The sequence below is a fragment of the Suncus etruscus genome, chromosome 4, assembly GCF_024139225.1.
Source record: "Suncus etruscus isolate mSunEtr1 chromosome 4, mSunEtr1.pri.cur, whole genome shotgun sequence".
Classification (NCBI taxonomy): Eukaryota; Metazoa; Chordata; class Mammalia; order Eulipotyphla; family Soricidae; genus Suncus; species Suncus etruscus.
In genome coordinates, this window is record NC_064851.1 from 151,615,858 (window position 1) to 151,637,468 (window position 21,611).

The 21,611-nt window shown below is 37.8% G+C and overlaps 1 protein-coding gene, 1 long non-coding RNA gene and 1 other non-coding gene across 6 annotated transcripts in view; 1 reads left to right on the forward strand and 2 right to left on the reverse strand.

Annotated features, from left to right (window-relative positions):
- Positions 1–21,611, reverse strand: part of SLC20A2 (solute carrier family 20 member 2) — a 128,232-nt gene that overhangs the window by 60,500 nt on the left and 46,121 nt on the right. The window lies entirely within an intron of this gene.
- LOC126006498 (uncharacterized) overlaps positions 1–21,611 on the forward strand; it is a 110,231-nt gene that overhangs the window by 32,019 nt on the left and 56,601 nt on the right. The gene's annotated exons all lie outside the window — the stretch shown is intronic.
- On the reverse strand, positions 11,986–12,092 carry LOC126008262 (U6 spliceosomal RNA). The gene has a single exon (XR_007495602.1). It is a non-coding gene; the product is annotated as a U6 spliceosomal RNA (small nuclear RNA).

Sequence of the window (21,611 nt, forward strand, 5' to 3'; positions counted from 1 at the left end):
ATATCACATTTTTGGAGTATCATTCATTATATAGATCTTGTCACAAGGAATTCTTTTTTTTTTTTTTTTTTTTTTTTTTGGTTTTTGGGCCACACCCGGCATTGCTAAGGGTTACTCCAGGCTGTCTGCTCAGAAATAGCTCCTGGCAGGCACGGGGGACCATATGGGACACTGGGATTCGAACCAGCCACCTTTGGTCCTGGATTGGCTGCTTGCAAGGCAAACGCCTCGCTGTGCTATCTCTCCGGGCCCCACAAGGAATTCTTATTAGCAATATAATTCATTTTTATTAGCTTTTTTTAATTTGGTTTGGGGGCCACTCCTTGCAATGCTCAGGGGATTGTATGGTGTTGAGGATGAACTCTCAGACTCATGATGCAAAGTGTAGAATAGATCTTTAAAAATTTCAGAACTAGGATAAAACTTATAAATATGTATGGGCATAAAAGTGAACTGGACTATCTACAGGTGTTGAATGAATAATCATTTATTCATTCATAAAAATATTTTATCATCAAAATTAAAATGAAAATTTTATTCCAGTAGAAATAGTACAGTCATAACAGAAACTATTGCATTTCATATTTCCACACTAAGGATAAATGTTTAAACAATGCTAGAATAGCTATGAATCTTGATTACAATACCTTATGCAACATATTTATAAATACATAATAGGAAAGAAAAACAGCTGTGTTTTGTGACTGAGGAAGAAGCAATGAAGGATGAGAGGGATGAAGATGATGACCAGAATGGGAAGAAAATGATGTCAGAAAACAAGGTAATAGTCTCAGTGTCAGTTTCAGCTTGGAGCATAGAGAGAAAAAGATGAAGGGAATATAAACACTAAAAATTTGATCTATTTGTTGGGGAAGAATGAACAACCTGATAAAAAAAAATAAAGATACAAAACATCCAAATTCCAGCTTGAAATCTAGTGTAGGACTGTGGAGGTAGCTCAGTCCATGTACATGTCCCTCCCTTCCTTCTTGGCTTTGGGTTATACCCATGGCACTCAGGGATTACTCCTGGCTCTGTGCTCAGAAATTGCTCCTGGCAAGTTTGGGGGACCATAAGGGATACCAGGAATCAAATCCGGGTCTGCCCCAAATTGGCCATATGCCAGGCAAATGCCCTACCACTATGCTATTGCTCCAGCCCAAAAAAAGGAACTTTTGTCCTGAATGCAGAAGGTGAAAGGAGACAAGATCTTTCCTTAGAGGTCCTAGTCTATTCTAAGCCAGCTAGTGACTGGCTGAACTATTCCAGGGGAACCAAATTAAAATGAAGAATTTTCACTCTCATCTAAAAACATGGGACTAATGGGACACAACATGGTGACTGTGTTCAGTGCCAGGAATCAAATAAAGCCAACAGTTATTATTAGCAGATTAAGTCCTGGGGCAATGCCAAGGAGACATGAGGCATAATCCTAGCCTTGTTGTTAACTAGCAGTTTAATACCTGTGCTAACATGTTGTATAACAATGGAGAAGTCAGTGTTTCACTGTCGAAACTGTTCCAACACATGCATAATAGCAGTCAGAAAGATAGCACAGGGGTTAAGGTACACGTAGTACATGTGGCCAACCCTGATTCAATCCCTGAAACCACTTGGTTTCACTAAGCCAGGGGTGGCGAACAGGATTTTTACTCTCATTCAAAATGGCAAAATGCAATATGTGTTTAATATATTATTGTTAAAATTACATGCTTTTGTGTGAGTGTTTGTGTGTTTTGGCAGGTCACTGTGTGGTGTGGCTCTCTGACTCTCACATTTTAAAATTTTGGCTCTTTGTGTCGAACCTGTTCGCCACCCCTGCAATAAGCACTGTCAGAAGTGGCCCTGGAGGCTCTTGAATACTAACTATGTGATAATCCCTGGTACCATAGGAGTCCAAGTCCTCTGAGCACTGCTTCAGATATGCTCCCAATAGCCCCCACTTCAAAAAAGAAATATATACAATGCCAATAGTAACAACATATATGTTGTGCAGAATTACTATTAAGGTAAAACCTACTGCAAATAAAATGATCCTGTATATTGTGTTTAGCCTCAAGCAAATTAAGGCACTGGTACCACTACAGTTCCAGGAAGATACACCAAAGTTCCAAGATCCTTCTAGAAGGATCTTTCTCTCTCTGATGCTCCCTACCTCTTCTAGCAGCCATGCAAAAATATTCAGTACCCCTTCCTCTAGTCCTGCTAGTCTTCTCAGTACAAATTCTGGCTTTGTCCATGGTTAAAGATTGATTATCTATTGTAAGGCATGGAAACTTTGAAGGGTGAGAGGAATAAGTAGAAAAGAGAAATTCTAAAAGGTTATATGAGAAAAAAAATCACACAAAGTAGTAAAGCCACTTTGGAAAAAATATTGAAGTTTCTAGTATGGTTAAGCAAAATCTCCACCATGTCAGTAATTCCAGAAGGATCTATAGAAACTTGTTACAGGGCCCGGAGAGATAGCACAGCGGCGTTTGCCTTGCAAGCAGCCGATCCAGGACCAAAGGTGGTTGGTTTGAATCCCGGTGTCCCATATGGTCCCCCGTGCCTGCCAGGAGCTGTTTCTGAGCAGACAGCCAGGAATAACCCCTGAGCAATGCCAGGTGTGGCCCAAAAACCAAAAACCAAAAAAAAAAAAAAAAGAAACTTGTTACAGAAACTTTAACTCAGTACTTTGAGTAATGTGCAGTTAAATGATATACCTGTAATTAGTGCGCATTACTGTGAATATATATTTGAAAAAATTTGTTTGAAAACAACACTGGCATATATGAGGTCATGAACATCTGAATTAAAACATAAAACAGATGCCAGTAATCCTATGACATTATATACATAGACCACCATGATGCACATTTCAAATATCTTATGATTTCATTTGTCAATGAAATCTATTAAGCTAAAAAGAAAAAACCTTTGTTATGAAAGCTAATACTAAATTTTTTGGTATTTGTTTCTTTCCTTTATTGTCCCCTTCCCCAAGTTCTCTAGGTTAAGTTATTTTATAAATTAAAGAAATAAGAATTACTAAATGGAAGGAGGAATGTTCTATACAAGGACCTCAAAACTGGCCAGAGCAACAATCTGAGCAAGGGCTCAAGGGACAGATTACCATACGTTGTATAGAACCCCAAGATGCAAAGAGCAAATGAGATCAGTAAAAGTTGATGGCTGATTTAGGACTACAAATAGTTTCACAGAAATGGACCAGAAATAACTCCCTGAGCCAGAGATTACAGTTCTATAGCTGGTCATCTGTATTTCAATCAGGGCTGAGGCAGGTACTTCCACAGAATAAAGAATGGCCACACTGGCCATAGGATAAACTAAAATCCATTAGCATTCAAGGTTAGGGCAAACAGAAACATTTCAGTTGGACTTTACTCCTATAAAAAGCTACAGGTGGAAGATAATTATACCATTTCATATTCTCTAGGTCATATAAAATTTGACATCAAGGAGGGAGTTAAATAGGTGTCAGCAGTAATAAAACTCACATTGTTTCTACTTGTATGAACAAGAAAATAATACATAGAACTCAAAGCACTGATTTTCTTATGGGAAACGGAGCTTGAATACCTTCCAGGTTGGGTTAGAAGCCTGGAAATCCCAGTTAGTACTTCATTCTGAACAAGGAGCACTCAGGTAGGTATGGACATTCTTTAGGATATTAATCTCAAAGTTCACAAAAATAAGCAAATATTATTTGTTTTTGGGCACAGGGTTTTCACCTGGTTCTGCACTTAGATTACTAAACATTAAATCACTCCTGGTGGGCTCTGGGTACCATAACCAGTGCCAGGAATTGAATTCATGTCAACCATATGCAAGTCAAGCGCCCTACCTGCTGTACTATTGCATTGGCCTTAAAAAAGAATAAAATAATTTGAGGCATTTATTATGGTTATGATAAAGAAAAAACTTTCTTCAGGAGGGTGACTGAGAAAATACTGGTAACTTCTAAAGACATATAGTATAGAAATGTGACTGGACAGTTCTTCATGACATAATTAAAACTAAATAAAAAATCTATAAACAGTGGCATGTGCCATATGGTCTCTACTATGTTTACAAATGCACTAACAATGAGACTAAGAAAATGTACACCAAGTAAGTATGGGTCTCCCTAAAATGGGTTCACTTGAGAGCTCATCAAAACAGAACTTTACCTAGAGACTTAGTCTCAAAAAGTTTGCAGGCCTTCAAAAAAATCTTTTTTAAGCTGGAGTACTATTTGAGGCTAATGCTTACAAGATACAATCCAAGGTTATTCATTTCCCCCATTTTGATTCATAGAAAAAGAATCATAGAACATGAATTTTAAGGGATTTTAGGGGAAAAACATGGGTTATTTGTTTTGTTTTATTGTTTTCTGGACCACACCGTGCTCAGGAGTTACTCCTGGCTCTGAACTCAAAAATAATTCTTGGCAGGTATGGGGACCATATGGGATGCCAGAGATCAAACAGGATCCATCCTGGGTCGTCTGCGTGCAAGGCAAAGATCCTACTGCTGTCCTATCACTCTGGTCCCAATATGGGTCCATTTTTTTTTGGGGGGGGGCACACCTGGTGACACTCAGGGGTTACTCCTGGCTATGCACTCAGAAATTGCTCCTGGCTTGGGGGGCCATATGGGAGGCTGGAGGATAGAACTTTGGTCGATCCTGGGTCTGCCACATGCAAGGCTAACACCCATCATTCCGGCCCCAACGAGGGTCTTTTTTAAACCGAATATAATCCAATAATTTCTACCATAAAAATTGCTACTTTTGGGGCCGGGCGGTGGCGCTAAAGGTAAGGTGCCTGCCTTGCCTGCGCTATCCTTGGACGGACTGCGGTTCGATCCCCCGGTGTCCCATATGGTCCCCCAAGCCAGGAGTAACCCCTGAGCGTTACTGGGTGTGGCCCAAAATCCAAAAAAAAAAAAAATTGCTACTTTTATCCTGAGGAAACCCTCCAAAACACTACAAAGTATTTTTGTTTTTAAATTAAGAAATGTAATGCCGGGGCCGGCGAGGTGGCGCTAGAGGTAAGGTGTCTGCCTTGCAAGCGCTAGCCAAGGAAGGACCGCAGTTCGATCCCCCGGCGTCCCATATGGTCCCCCCAAGCCAGGGGCAATTTCTGAGCACTTAGCCAGGAGTAACCCCTTAGCATCAAATGGGTGTGGCCCCCCCAAAACCAACCAAAACAAACAAACAAAAAACAACAACAAAAAGAAATGTAATGCCAAAATATACCTCATTTTGCTAACAAATAAAATTAATTCCCTAACACTATTTTCCTCCTTGATCACTCTGACAATTCCTTCTTCAAAATTACTTACAATATAAAATGTAAAAGACATCTTCTGTTCTCATTTTTAATCTTTTTTTTTTTCACTTTCAAGAATATTTCTTCTAGTATCTGAACACTTGCTAAGATACCATTTGCAGTTTAAAAGTCCATCCATCCGGGGCCAGAGAGGTGGCGCTAGAGGTAAGGTGTCTGCCTTGCAAGCGCTAGCCAAGGAAGGACCACGGTTCGATCCCCCAGCGTCCCATATGGTCCCCCCAAGCCAGGGGCGATTTCTGAGCACTTAGCCAGGAGTGACCCTTGAGCATCAAACGAGTGTGGCCCCAAAAACCAAACAAACAAACAACTCCACCCATCCTCATTCATTCTTGATCCTTCTCTCTGTATTTTTTTTTTCTTTTTGGGGGTGGGGTCACTCCTGGAGGACCTTGGATGACTATATGGGTTGCAGTGATTAAATCTGGCAAGTGTATTACCCACTGTAATATCTTTCCTGACCCTTATCTACAATTCTTCCTTTATTTTTCTATGGCTTCACTTGAGAATTGCTCATTAAAGCAGAACTTTACCCAGAGATTTAGGCCTTCAAATTTTTTTTTTTTTAAGCTGGAGCACTAGTTGAGGTTAATGCTTACAAGATGCAACCCATGGTTACTCCTTTCTCCCCATTTTGGTTCACAGAACTAAGAGTGAGAGAATGGGAGTTTTAAGGGATGTTAGGGGATCTTTCAGACCAATTTAGGTCCTTCTGAAGACATCTGTCAGAAGCAGAAATAGTATGAGCTAGTAGTGATTCCATAAATTATCTATTTATAATTAGCCAATATCATGGAAGGAGATACTCAGATGTAAACAATATTAAAGACACTAGGAAGTAAACCTATTAGATAACATTCATTAGACCTTCTTTTTGGTTTTGACCACATGTAGTGAGAGATCACATCAGAATTGGTCATATGCACATTAGCCCTATAGGTCTCATTAGGCCTAATGAAAATATCTCCAATTTGGGGAATTGTGACTCCTTAGTGGCTTGGCCTTAGCTGCTATGAAGATGGAAAAATACTAGAAAAAGCAGAAAGGTGAATAAAAAGAGTTGATAACTAGCAATGCTACAAAGTTTGCATCCTTGGAAAATCATTCAAATCCTTTCCAACCCTCATTCTACATCAAGCAGAATTCAAGTAGCCATGAAGAGAATCAATTTAGCTTTTCCAAGCTAATGACAATATTGTGATGTTGGAGGAGTGGGTGGAAATTTCTGACCTTTTCTTGACTGGGTCAATCAAGTCTTGGTGAGTTTATGGAATATAGACAACTTATTTTGATATTCCATCTAAAGTTTCCACAGCATACAAGGTAGCCTCAGGCCTTCTGTACCCTTTTTCTTCTTCAGGCTGTTCCTGCAATAGTCACTTGCCCTCCTGCATTTTTGTCATTCTGACATTTAAATTTATTCTCTCTGAATCTTAAAATATTTGTGTTAGATGTTTTACTACAAAGTTTCTTGTTCTCTGGAACAGCATAATTCCAATCCATTAAATAAACATATTTTAAAGTAAGGAAATAAAAAGCAAGAATAAGAGATAAGTAAATTAAATTAGGATAATTTGAATTGAAGAAAGAGTTAGAAGATCCTACATGATTTACAAGAAAAGTAGTTTTTAAAAATAAAATAATATCTCAGAAAGTGTAAATACTTGGAAAAGCTCAAATGGAGTCTAAAAGACTAATCTGATGGGTCATGGGAAGAGAGTTTGTATTTATTATTTCTTCTTAAAATTTGCAATTCCATGATAAAGTCATCATAAAGAGAAATATGTCAGCTATTCTTTATCTAATTTGCAGATTCAGTCAACTGTCTTTCATTGTTACAAGGATGATCACACTTAGGAGAAAAAAACTGCAAGAGTTCAAACTGGTGAAAGAAGCCCCGTCGGAAACGTGAAATTACCTGAAAGACTTTAAAAAGTAGGGTGTTTTTTGTTTTTTGTTTGTTTGTTTTACCAGCTTGCTGGAAAGCTTTAGGTCTAGTGTGCTTTAAAAGCAAGGAATGCTCAATCTACAACAAGCTGTAAAGTGGAGACCAGTTGCACTAGCATTCTGGGGGGTAATGGAGGGAGATATGGGATACATGCTGGGAACAGGGGTGGAGAAAGGACAGCACTCCTGGTGGGAGTGTCCCTCATTCATTGTCACTATGTACCATAAATGATGCAGTGAAAGATTTGTAATGCACTTTGGTCACAATAAAAATTAAAAAAAAAAAGAATAAAGGAAGACTTTAAAACATTAAAAAAAATAAAGCAATTCCTCTTAAAAAAAAAAAAGCAAGGTATAAGAATAGTTAAGATTCCTACATTTATCCCCTTTCAGAGACAGGGATGGCTTCCAAGCTTCCTTCTTCCCCCCTCCCTCCCTCCCTCCCTTCTGTTTATTTATTTATTTATTTATTTATTTATTTATTTATTTTTTGGTTTTTGGGCCACACCTAGTGACGCTCAGGGGTTACTCCTGGCTATGCACTCAGAAATCGCTCCTGGCTTGGGGGTCCATATGGGATACCAGGGATCGAACCCAGGTCTTCCTGGGTCAGCCACGAGCAAGGCAAATGCCATACTGCTGCGCTATCACTCCGGCCCCAACATTTTGTCTTCTAGACACAACACCACCTAGACAGTCTATGTGTTCTTAATAAAACTCATGACAAAACAAAAGATCCATTTTCATGGACAAATCACTTAACAAATTACTTTTATCAAGTAGTAGACCTAGGAGCACTTGTTCCAATCCTGTGGCCTGAACTGTTGGATTGTTTGGCTGAGCTCCAAGAGCTATATTAGGGAAATACTTTCCTTTCAGTCACCATCTAAAATGGAACCATGCATGTAAATAGATATCTTGGTTCTCACATACTTATTTTCTCATTTTGTTCTGATTATAGTCAAAGCTAAATAAAAAGATGAATGATACTCATAAACAAATTGATCATTTTTACATATTCTATTAATAGAATGTAAATATAAATAAGGGATTTGACAGATAAGGATTATTATGACCTTAATTCTTTTTCATACCTAATTTACAGCCCAAAGTTCTTGCTGTCATTCCAAATTTTACTAAGCTAACATTTTTAGGCAGGAAAGAACTGGGAAGGAAAAATCATTATTAAACCAATTTGCAAGTAGACAAATCTATTCAAGCCTTTGAAGTGCTTAATCCAGTATGCAAACATGATTCAATTTTATCATTAACTTGCTAAGTTAGGAGTGTATCCAGTCTAAATCAGACAATAAATTCACAAAATTATCCATCCAATTGGCAAGTCAGGTAAAATTTCACACTTCTTCTTAACTCCCACTGAAATGGAAATATTTTTATTAAGAAATCATTAGCATTTGCTTGATACCAACTTCAAAAACCATAGAAACAAAAAGTTAAAAATTAGAGAGTGGGTGAGAAGAAGAGGGCAACAGGGAGGGTGAGAGGGAAACTGTTGACATTGGTGTCAGGAAATGTGCACTGGTGAAGGTGGTTGTCATACATTGTATGACTGTAATTCAATCATGAACAACCTTATCAGTGGGGAAAAAAACCCCTGTAGTATGACCCTAAAACCATGTAACCATGGCATTAAAATAAAAAAAAGAAAAAAAAAGTAGTTAAAAATCTAAGAAAGATTCATTTATAAGATTTACTAAAAATTATCTCTAAATTCTGAGAGTACTCTTGGCACTTCGTTTCATATGTATGATGGCATAACTGTTCTTGAGCAAATTCATCTACCTCAGTTTTTCCTTTCAGAAACTTGTGGTCAGGGAGAAAGCTTTAATGAGAACATATAGAGCTTGCTTACAATAAACTAGAAACCAATCAGATACAGAATATTCTTTTGTAGAGACTGAAGTCAGTAAAGACAAGAAAAATCATTACGATCACTCGTCATTACCTTTACTTTAGCTCTTATAAGTGTCCACATACACAGACATTAAAATTACTTGTCCAGTGTCTCTTCCTCAATGAGCTTTTTTAGGTATTTCTGATGAGGCAGGTCTGTTAATTATGAATTATCAGTAATTTTTTAAATAAGAAATATATTAATTCGGCACCACTTTAGAAAGCTAGTTCACAAAATATTGGACGCTTCTAGCACTTTAATGTGCATCTTACTGTCTTCAGTCCTTCATTGTTGCTATTAAAAAGTCATCAGTTCATAAATTGTTTCTCTTGCTACTGACCAGACTTTCTGTCTTACAAAATTTTGGCAGAATGTACCTGGATGTTGATCTCTGTGCTTATTGTTAATGGATTTTGTTAAGCATCTTATAAATGAAGGTTTAAAAACCCCACATTTTTGGGGAACTATCATTCACCACTTATTTTTCTGCCCATTTCTCTCTCCTACTTATAGTATTTTCATGGGAACATCACTGGTATTCTTTATTTTTCTGGTTTTCTGTTCATTTTTCTTGATTCTTTTTACTTTTTGTTTTCCAGACTGCATAATCACTTGTTCTGTCTCAGGCTCACTGATTCGTTCGACTTATAAATTCAACAATAGATTCTTTCAAATTTATTGTTGCAGTCCTTAAGTGAGATTTTTATTTTGGTTATATTTTTCTACTTTACAATTTACATTCTTTTAAATTAGTTTTTAATTGTGTAAAATAAACATAACACAATTTTATTTAATTATTTTTGTGTAACAGCTCAGAGGCATCAAGAATATTTGCTATGATGCAAACATCACCATAACCCACTTATAGACTACTTTTCATTTTGTATAACTTAAACTTTACTTATTGAGGGGCCGTGAAGGTGGCGCTAGAGGTAAGGTGTCTGCCTTGCAAGCGCTAGTGTAGGACGAACCTCGGTTCGATCCCCCCACGTCCCATATGGTCCCCCCCAAGCCAGGAGCGATTTCTGTGCGCATAGCCAGGAGTAACCCCTGAGCGTCAAATGGGTGTGGCTCAAAAACCAAAACCAAAAACAAAAAACTTTACTTATTGAACAGTAACTTCCAGTTTTTCCTTGCCAACCTTTGACAATTCATCCCATGACCTTGACTACTTTGAGTATATTATAGGAGAAAAAAAATCAGTATTTGTCTCTGACAAACTAATTAGAAAATGTCTTAAAAGATCATATATGTTGTATAAAGATTTCCTCCTTTTTGTTTCTATACCACATTTTGTTCTATCCCCTTTTTAAATAGTTAATTACATCTTTCATCTACCATAAATTAAAATGAGTACACAATTAAAATGGGTATACCTTCTGGAATCCTACTTTCAGTTTTTTTGCATACATATACAGAAAGTGGATTTCTGAGCCAGTCCTTTTTAATATTTTGAGGAAACACCACTGTTTTGCACAGAAACTGAATCTTTATTTCCACTAACAATGCTGATTTCCAATTTCTCCACATCTTTTCCAACATTATGATTTCCTGGTTTTCTTTTAATAGTAGCAATTATAATAGGTGTGAGGTCATCAGTGGATTTTATTTGCACTTCCATAATGACTAATGATGTTAGGATTTTTCCCTATGTTTGCTGGTTGTCTCCAAATTTTCTTTGAAGAAATGTATATTTAAAGCCTTTGCTGTCCGTTATAGATCATGTTATTTTTGCTGAAGTATAGGCCTATTTTGGATACCAGATATATGACTTATATTTTCTTTTTCACTAAATTGTGTTATTTGATGCAAAGAAGCTTTTAATTTTGATGTAGTCCAATCTAGCCAGTTTTATTGTTTACTCTTTTTATCTAGTATTTTTGTGTCTAGTATTTTATTTTTATTATCATTTACATCTCTTGAGAGATAGTTTTCCCCCTCCCCCCCCCCCCGCTTTGTAGGGATGCACACTTGGAGATATTCAGGGTTTATTCCTGACTGCACAAAGGAATTACTTACGATGATGCTCAGAGACCAAATGGGGTGCCAGAGATCAAATCCAGGTTGGCAGTGCATATGGCAAACACTCAACCCTCTGTACTACTGCAAATGCTCTACCTGCTGTGTTAATGTTCCAGCCCCTTCCTTGGTTTCTTTAAGAACATGCCTTTTAGTCTTTGGACACATTTATAATAGCTGCTCTTAATTCTTTGCCTGCTAAATTCAATATATAGGAAGTGCATGTCTCTAAAGTAGACTCTTGTTTGCTTTATTTCTCCTGTGTCACTCCTTCCCCCTTTCTAGTTTTCTCACATTATCTCATGGGTATTTGTTGAAACCTAGGCATTTTAGAGAATATTATAACAACTCTGGTTTCTGACATAATTACTTAGTGACTTGTTACATTTACTTGGCTGAACTGATTCTGTTAAGTTTTTTCCCCTGTAAGGGACAACTGCTATCCCTATGCAGATTTTCCTTTTACTTTGTATACTTAGTTAGGCTGCTACAAGCGATTGGGCCAAAAATTGTACTTAAGCTTCTGTAGTTAGTAAGAATTTTACTCTTTATCATAAAAATGTATGTGGCTTAGAAATCACTTGCATATTTCATGGATAGAGGAAAGGTGTGAACACAAAGGGGTAGTTTTCAAGGGAGCTAGAATATGTCCTGTCTCTGTTCGTGGTCATGAAATCCTGTGTATGTATAAAATATCACAGAACAAGACATATAACTAGAGAGAATGAATATTACTATCTGTTTTTTTAATATATATATTTTATTTAATCAAAGAATATGGAACGCTTCACGAATTTGCGTGTCATCCTTGCGCAGGGGCCATGCTAATCTTCTCTGTATCGTTCCAATTTTAGTATATGTGCTGCCGAAGCGAGCACTACTATCTATTTTTTTAAGTGATTCAAATTTTCCTTAGATGTTACCTGTATATCTGGGGCTCAGTGGTAGGGCAAACCTTGCACGGGGCCGACCCAGACAGACCTGGTTTTGATCCCCGGTGTCCCATATAGTCCCCCAAGCCAGGAACAATTTCTGAGCACATAGTCAGGAGTAACCCCCTGAGCTTCACCAGATGTGGCCCAAAAACAAACAAACAAACAAACAGAAGTTACCTGTATATCTGTACTGCTCCTATACGTGAGGATTCTATTGAAATTGACCACCTAATATTTAATGGGAGAACACAAAGAAAAGAGCTTTCAGTATTCCTAAAAATCAAGACTTTATAAATATTATTATTAATTTAGATTTTGGGCCACACCCTGTGGTGCTCAGGGATTACTCCTAATTCCTGGTTTGGGAGACCATATGAGATGATGTGGATTGTACCGAGACTGGACACATTCAAGGCTCTAACTACTGTACTATCATTTTAATACATTTATATCATTTTAATATATAACATTAGGATCATGTTGATCTCTATACTTGATCAAAAGAAGTTTCTTCTAAATTAAACTTCAAGTAATTTTTCTTCAAATGGGAGAAGCAGTTCTGGATTGATCTATCGCTGACAAGTCTCAAAGAAGCCTGAGCACACCGTGACATAAAGATTAGAAAAAATCCAAATAAATGTAAACAAAAGTAAAGAAAGCAAAAACAAGACATGACAGATGAGTGATAGAACACTCCTGTTCTAGTCACAACCCCAATTCCACGACAAATCTAAAGCAATCATCATGAAAAAAATTTATTATACTATATAAATAAACTGATTTCAACTCCCAAACATTGCATATGTTGAATATATATATTTTTGTTTTTAGTCTTTAGTATAAATGCAAACAAGTGAACTAAGTGAAAAAGAAAATAAAGCTGTTCCAAATCTTTCCATTAAGATCTATTTTATTTTCTGCTTTGCGATATTTCATACATCAGTGCTCACATTGTGTGCAATAGTGCAAGAGAGCAGAGATAAATGACCTGGTAATTCCTATCACATCAACACAGAGAAAGGGACAAAGTGGTAAAGAAAGGAAATAAAAAGAAGAACCTGGCTTTTAGAATAAAAGTAAAATTATAACAAAAACTTGAAAAACCAGTCTCAAGTATTCCCCAAAGCATCTTCTGTTAGACACAATGGATCTAAACAGACAAGGCCAAAGTACCTTACTACCTGAGACTGGCTAGATTCTTTCTGGTTTTAAATTGAGTTTAATGCACCATTTCTGTTAACACTTAATTTAAATTCAGTCTTAATGTAAAACTCTATTTCCCAAGTAAATCTCATGACAGATCCTACTCACTTTAGGTCAGGCTTAAGAACATACTTCAAAGTCAGACCTTTGAGATAACCATCAAAAGTAGTTGTCTTTCTGGATCACCATACAAAGTAGGCAGGAAAGGAGGAGACCTACTGTTCTTACTCAGGATTTTTATAAATTAACTGCCACCAACGCCAAAACAGTTACCCAAAATAACCTTCTGATTAAGGCCACAGGACATTCTAGCACCATTTGGCAGTAATAATTGAGGGAGCAATATGCTCTTAAAGTGCTGTCACCTTTAGAAAAACTAGTGAGGCAAACTGATACTACAAAGATAAGTGCTCTGGAAATAATCACCAGCTCACTTGTACTTTCTATCATCCCTCCTCACTGTCATTCAAGATATTACTGGAGGTCTCTAACATATGGTTCTCTTTATGATCATGAATTTAAGATCTCTAATGATGGTCTCTCTCAAAACATAAATAAATAATAATACCCAAAATACTATCTTAATGATTTAAAATAGGCTGGATTTCTCCCCCCTTTTCTTTTGTTTTCTAAATCACTGTATCTAGGACCCTGGTTAATTTGAGGTCAGACTGGAATTAATGTAACATCCAGACCAACAGTAGAAGCAGACACTTGCTGAAAAGGTCCCTATCATAGAATTAGTAAATAACAACCACCAGAAATGAGTTTGTGTGGGCCTCTTCCTAAGAAACAAGGTCTCAAGGCTGTCTCAAAGCCCACTGCCTAAAACTCAACTATCAATAACTTTGCAATCATGTTTTTTTTTTTTTTTTTTTTTTTTGTGGTTTTTGGGTCACACCCGGCAGTGCTCAGGGGTTTTTCCTGGCTCCAGGCTCAGAAATTGCTCCTGGCATGCGCGGGGGACCATATGGGATGCCGGGATTCGAACCGATGACCTTCTGCATGAAAGGTAAATGCCTTACCTCCATGCTATCTCTCCGGCCCCACAATCATGTTTTTTTAACTAAATAAAAAATTTTCAATAGTCTTGAATATGAAAAGAAACCTCAAATAAAATTTGTCTCAAAAGGGGGCCGGGCGGTGGCGCTGGAGGTAAGGTGCCTGCCTTACCTGCGCTAGCCTAGGAGACGGACCGCGGTTCGATCCCCCGGCGTCCCATATGGTCCCCCAAGCCAGGAGCGACTTCTGAGCGCATAGCCAGCAGTAACCCCTGAGCGTCACCGGGTGTGGCCCAAAAACCAAAAAAAAAAAAAAAAAAAAATTTGTCTCAAAAGAAAAGCTTGAATTGGCACCTTAAATCCAAATTTTCACCTAATCTGATCTTATTATTAATAAAATAATAATTGTACAGGTATTTAGATGCATTAGTACCTTACATACAATATATAAACATGTGTGTGTGTGTGTGTGTGTGTGTGTGTGTGTGTATAAAAGATTTTGGGCCACACCTGGTGGCACTCAGAAGTTACTACCAGCTCTGTGCTCAGAAAATCACTCCTGGCAGGCTCAGGGGACTATATGGGATGCTGGGTATCAAACCCAGGTCATCCTGTGTCAGCTGCGTGCAAGGCAAATGCCCTACCACTGTGCTATCACTCCAGTCTTGTTTTGTTTTCTTAGATATATTTTCTTTGTCACATTAACTCTCTAAAACACAAAATGTTACATACATTTTCATAAATCAGAAAATACCAATAATTTCCATTATAATCATATACTCATAAAAATTTGGTAAATATAGGTAAGTAGAAAAAAAAACTAAAGACCACTGTTGTGTAAAACATTATTTTTGTGTACTAATATTATGAGTTAATAGTATTGAGAGCCACTGTTGAAATATTAAAACGAAAATAAATGTATTTACTAAATGAAATGGATTGCGTATTTGGGCCATACTGACAATATGCAAGAGATCAAATGCAATGCTGGTAATTTAACCAGGATTGGCTTCAAGTCAAGTACCTTAACCCCTGTACTATGTCTCCAGTCCCAAAAAATGACAGATTTATTTTTGGGCCACATCTAGTGATACTCAGAGGTAACTCCTGGCTCTGCACTCAGAGGACCTTATGAGATGCCAGTGATTGAACTGGATCAGCTTTGTACAGGCAAGCACCCTACTCACTGCATTATCTCCTAAAATAAAAAAAAGAAATTCTTTTAAAAGTTATTATAAAAATTTGGGGGGCCAGAGACAGCACAGTGGAAGGGAATTTGACTTGCCCACAGCCGATTTAGACTAACAGTGGTCCGAATCCCGGCATCCCATATGGTCCCCCATGCCTGCCAGGAGCAATTCCTGAGCAAAGTCAGGAGTAAACCCTGAGCACGGCCGGGTGTGACCCAAAAACAAAACAGAAAATGTTATTATAAACAAATTATTTAAATTATTACAAAAGAAATACTTATTTCAGGAAAAAATTGGATAATCAAAAATAAGGGAGGATTGATCACAGTTGTCATGAACTGTCCCAGAGATAGCCAATGCTTACATCTGGCAAAGAATAGTTTTGTTTCAAGTACATATAAAGAAACTGGATGTGACTTACTTTTTAGAGAATATGCTTTGTATGTGTAAGGTGCTGGCATCATATGCCCACCTCCCCTCTTTAGCATCAATGAATGTGGCCATTGCAGAAATGATAAATGCAAAGTCATCAAGCTATTGTATTCTTTTTTCCCTTTATTTTTCAAGTATCTATTTATTATGGATATCCCAAACAATGCTTAGGGTGCCTGGGGCCACTCCAAGGATACTTGACCTGGCCAGATGGTTCCATGCTAACTTTTTTTTTTTTATTGTATTCTATCTTAGTGGGCCACTGTGCTGCCGGAGCAATAGCACAGTGGTAGGGCCTTTGTCTTGCATATGACTGACCCAGGACAGACCTGGGTTTGATCCCCCCGCATCCCATATGGTCCACCAAGTCAAGAGCAATTTCTGAGTGCAGAGCCAGGAGTAACCCCTGAGCATCTCCAGGTATGGCCCCAAAATCAAACCAACAAACCAAAATCCACCCCCCAAAAATGGGCCATAGAAACTTAAGAGGGGAGAGAGCTCAGAGATTAGGGTGCACAACCACATTGGGTAAGACCCAGGAGACCCTAATACTATTGGGTTCAAGCATTAAACCATTAGGCCCAGTAGACCTAGAATTTTTGTAAAGGCCCCCTAACCTCAAGGACTGCTTTAGGGGAGGTGTTTCCCCAATAGGATCCTTCAGTAGTATTTTGTAAATTGATAGCTTTATGATCTACCACCATTTTCATTGGATAGGCTTTCAATGCATAGTGTTGAAATGTCTGGCTCCACCATAAATTTCATGTGTGTGTGTGTGTGTGTGTGTGTGTGTGTGTGTGTGTGTGTGTGTGTGTGTGTGTGTCTGGCTCCACCATAAATTTCTTGTGTGTGTGTGTGTGTGTGTGTGTGTGTGTGTGTGTGTGTGTGTGTGTGTGTCGGGTTTTGAAACCAAGGCCTCATTTACATATACAACACATGGGCTCTATCCATGCCCTAGGCTCTTTTAACCAGCACCATATTAGGTCATTTATGGGGATATTAGATTAGTAATTCTTACAAAGTCTAATAATTAACAAAGGGGTTTCCCCTGCCTCCTTGCTACTCTTTTTTGCTGAACAGCTATAAGAAATTAACTTTTTTTTTTAATTTTTTATTTTGAAGAAATCAACTTTTATCCAAAAGTATAAACTGCTTTAATTTTTAATGACACATGTGGATGAAATGAGTGACAGTATAAACAAGAAAAAAAGCCAAGAATGACTATCTTTAATTTTTTTATATAGACATGAAAAATAGCCTTTTGCTTGATGTCTTTTTTTCTGATTTTTAGGTCACACCCGGCAGTGCTCAGGGGTTACTCCTGGCTCTACGCTCAGAAATCGCTCCTGGCAGGCTCAGGGGACCATATGGGATGCCGGGATTCAAACCACCATCCTTCTGCATGCAAGGCAAATGCCTTACCTCCATGCTATCTCTCCGGCCCCCTTGCTTGATGTTTTCAAGAACAAAATCCATTAGGAACTTTCCTATTTGATGTATGGCTCTTGAGAGTTCATGCCTTTTAATGAAAATATTTGATATCAGAAACTACTTTGAATTGGCAAGACATTTTTAAAGCAGGCAGCCACCATATCACTGGGCCTCATACACTCTGAAATACATAGCCACAGAAAGTCACACTTCCCTTCAACAAGATGGGTTCCTAAGACTGTGTAACAATACCAGTACACATACTTACCACCTTTATCTCCCATTACCATTTAAGTCAGACTGAACTCACTTGTCTTTCCTCACTTCAAAGAACTTTTAATACCCTGTAAATGTATAATTAACTACAGCCATAAAAATCAAACATTCTTTCTATCCCATTTTTAACTGCTAGACTATCAGCCACAGTACCCGGGCCAAGATAGAGATACTACAGGTTTGACTCAGCTCAGCAGCTCGGTCAAGCATGTCCTCAGACAACCCTTTCCTTCTTAGAATGACAAAAAGCTGTCATTGTACTAAATGCTATACAAAGTACAACAAATGGACACACTTTTAGCAGCTTTTGTTTTCGATCTAAGACAAATTCTGTCATGCAAAAGTACAAAGGAAACATATATAAAAAGGTCAATAACATAACTCATTTACATTATGTGTAAAAGGGTGGAGGAAGGGGTGGAGGGACTCAGAGGAAGGATGAGAATCACCAATTCCTAACTCCAAATGACTAATGACATGGGAAAGGGCGGAGCAGCAGAGTCCTTGACCATTTCAAAGAAAATGTTGGATTATGAAATGTTGATTTGAAATTAACTAAGAAAAGTTGAATTAAATCTGATTTCATTGTTACTGCTTTGTATTAAGTGCCCACAATCTGCTGCAGTCTGATGAAATTGATCCCTCTTAGAGCGGAGAGAGAGTACACCGGTCGACCCACATTCAATCCCTTGTACCCATATGATCCCACAGTCCCACCAGGAGTGATCCCTGAAGGCAAAGATAAAAGTAAACCCTGAGTACTGCTTGATCTCTATCTACTACCTGCAGTAGAGGCCCAACAAGGTGCAAGCACTATAATGTGCTGTATTCTCTGTAAGTACTCCCATTTTGTCCCCAACTCCCAGGTGGCTAAGTCTCTCAGGGCAGGGGTAAGTGAGCATTCACAGACCATTCTCTACTGCTCCTCTAGTAGAAGTAACAGAGTTGGGAAGTAGACAGAGTCACACTTTCCTTGCAACCACCGAATCTTTTGTAAAGGACTCCCTGAAGAGATTATCTAGTCAGATGTTCCTACCAATCAATCTGGTCAACAGCCTGTTGACATGTAAGAATCATGGGCAAACGTCGGGGGTTCTCATTTTGACCTCAGTCTAACTTTCACTTCAGAAAAGACTAAAGTCTCTTTAGTAATCCATGGCAAAACTAATTTGAAGATAATTTGATAACACAGTATCACTATCAAATTTCATTTGATCCTAACTTGATATGTGCATTGTCTCTACCATTGAGTTCAGAAAAGTGATTGCAAAATCTACATGGCTAATAATTAATCTCCCAGTGACAAAAAAGAAAACCAGAGCAAACGCTCAAACTCTCAAAGGGACTTTGAGAGGTCATTTATCTCCTGACTTCAGAGAAAATAGTAAGAAACTAAATTTTAGGTGACATTAGGAAAATAAGTTTACATTTCTTAGTATCCAAATCCCCCATTTTATAACACCGATCAGTTTTTATCTTACCAAATGGCTCTCAAACTTTAGTGTGCATCAGAGCCATGGGAGTAAAAATTACATTTTTTATAAGGTAAGCTGCTTTCCTTGCACACAGTTGATCAGGATTCAATCACCTGCATCCCCTATGGTCTCCTGAGCACCGCCAGGAGTGATTCCAGAGTGTAGAGCCAAGAGCATTGCCAAGTATAGGTGTGGCTCCAAACTCTAAACCAAGTAATGAACCAACCAACCAATCAACAAACAGATTACTGGTACACCTCAGTTTCTGAGCCAATATATTATGGATGGTTAATACTAATACGAGGGGTTTGGAGACTGCATCGAACATAGCTGAAATATAATCCTTAAATTCACAATGGAAATAGTTAATAATTAATAGTTGGTCATCATTTTTTGGAACCAAAGCATATATATACTTGAATAACAATTCAGTTCTTTGGTCATCCCAAGCCCCCAGGAAAATAACAGAAGTTTTTTAATGTTTTATTATAAGTATCATTTTTCAACCCTTTATCATCTTTTGAGTTTCTATGTTGAGCCCTTTTAGTTGGAGAGTCATGAATTAGATCCAGAACCTTAGTCAGAAACAGGCTAAAGTTGGAGATACAGAGAAAAATGACTCACAAATTCATGCAGTATACTCTTCTTTATTCATCACTAATACCTGAGCTTGCATTATTAGCTCATTTCTGATTCACATTCTTCTTTATGAGCTGTAGTGATGCATCATATACCTGTCTTCTGAGTAGCTCAAACTACTTCTCTAATTTAACCGTTGAGTCAACAACCAAAATTCGTTCAACAGCAAAAACACTTAAGGATGAGAGCCAAAGTCTGGTACCCCAGTTAAAATCTTTTCAAATATGGAGAAAGATGTAACTTACATTTTTTATAAGACTTATATAATTGTATCTCCTTCATCTAGCAAAAACTGTTTTAGGGATGGTATAACAGGCTCTTCCTTTGTGAGGGGATTATGATGGAACTAGAGAGGTGGAAGAGGCGCCAGGACTAGTTTCTCAGCCTCACCACTTCCCTAAGGGCCACTGAATCTGTCCTAATTCTACTTGGCAGAAGCTCCAAGGTACAGAATGCTAACCAAAGAGGTACCTACTATCCACCCATTACATCTTGTTTTCCTTTTATCAGCCAGTTGACTTAATGTGCAGATGGGGTTCTGGTCTCTGGGTAATTTTAGCATTTAAGTACTTTGAGAGTAGGAACTATGCTTTCTTTGTGCATAATATGCATTCTGTGGGTATAAAATAAGCTAAATAATAACAGTAGGCCCAGTATTTCCAAGAGAAATCAGCCTTTCTGCCAGGGGTTGGATCCATATATTTCATCTCCATATATTTGTGTGCAAGACAGGCAAAGCCAAATCTTTCCTCTGCTCATTGCTCATGTCATTTTAGACTAAACAGTTCAAACTCAGTCTAAGTCTATTATGACAAAACATTCTTCTGAAAGAGAATATCCTAGAGATGTGATCACTGAGCACCTTCATTTGGCTCCAAATTGAAAGACAACCCTGCAGATGACTGGCCTACTAAAAAAAGGAACCCAGAGAAATCTCTGCATTCCTGAGTATGGGTCATGGCTTCAGTGCACAAGGGTGTTATCTATAAAGAAAGTACAAGCGAAAAAAAAAATTCTACTGAACCAGGAGCTGCTTCATCAGAGGCCCATGCATGGAACAGTTTTAAAATAAAAAAGGGACCAAGACTAGCTGGTACATTGCTAGAGAAAAGAGATCAAAGAGGACTAGAATTCAGACATGCACAAGTCACTGCAGAGGCCTTTGATAAACCACCAGCCTTGAATATTTCCACAGGCTAGAAGGCGACCTGTCCTCTCATCATCTCCATACTTTGAGCTGAGCTCACAGTGATTTGTTACAATAAAGGTTATAACGCACCAACAGAGCCTTTACCAAGAAGGAACGATAACCATAATCTGCAGGCTCACAGGAAAACTGAAGAGAATGGCACAGCACAGCAAACACCAGAAATTCCCATAGACACTTGATAACTTCAACCATCTCATCTTCCATTCACCTCTACCATGCTCTTACAGCACATAAATCAAAACACCTTGAGTTTATAAGCATCTTAGCAACTCCTCCTGTAAAAAAAAAAATGCTTCCTAGTAATAAAAAACCTATGGAAACTCCTCTCAAATTAAGTAGCTTTAATTTTTTTCAGAAATAAATTGCAATTAATTGAACAAACAATATCCTGAAAATTGTTTAATAACCCTTAAAAAATTCTGATAGTTTCTTAGCAAGAATAAGTCAATATTTCTTTTGGATGAAAGTATTATTGAGAAGCAATAGAAAAACAAATTTCCTTGCACTACTGAAAATGACATAAAAATTGCTCTAATTACAATTCATCTGATCTGCAAAGATCTATGCAAAACTTTAAGTTTTAAAAAGTTCTTTTTATAATACTA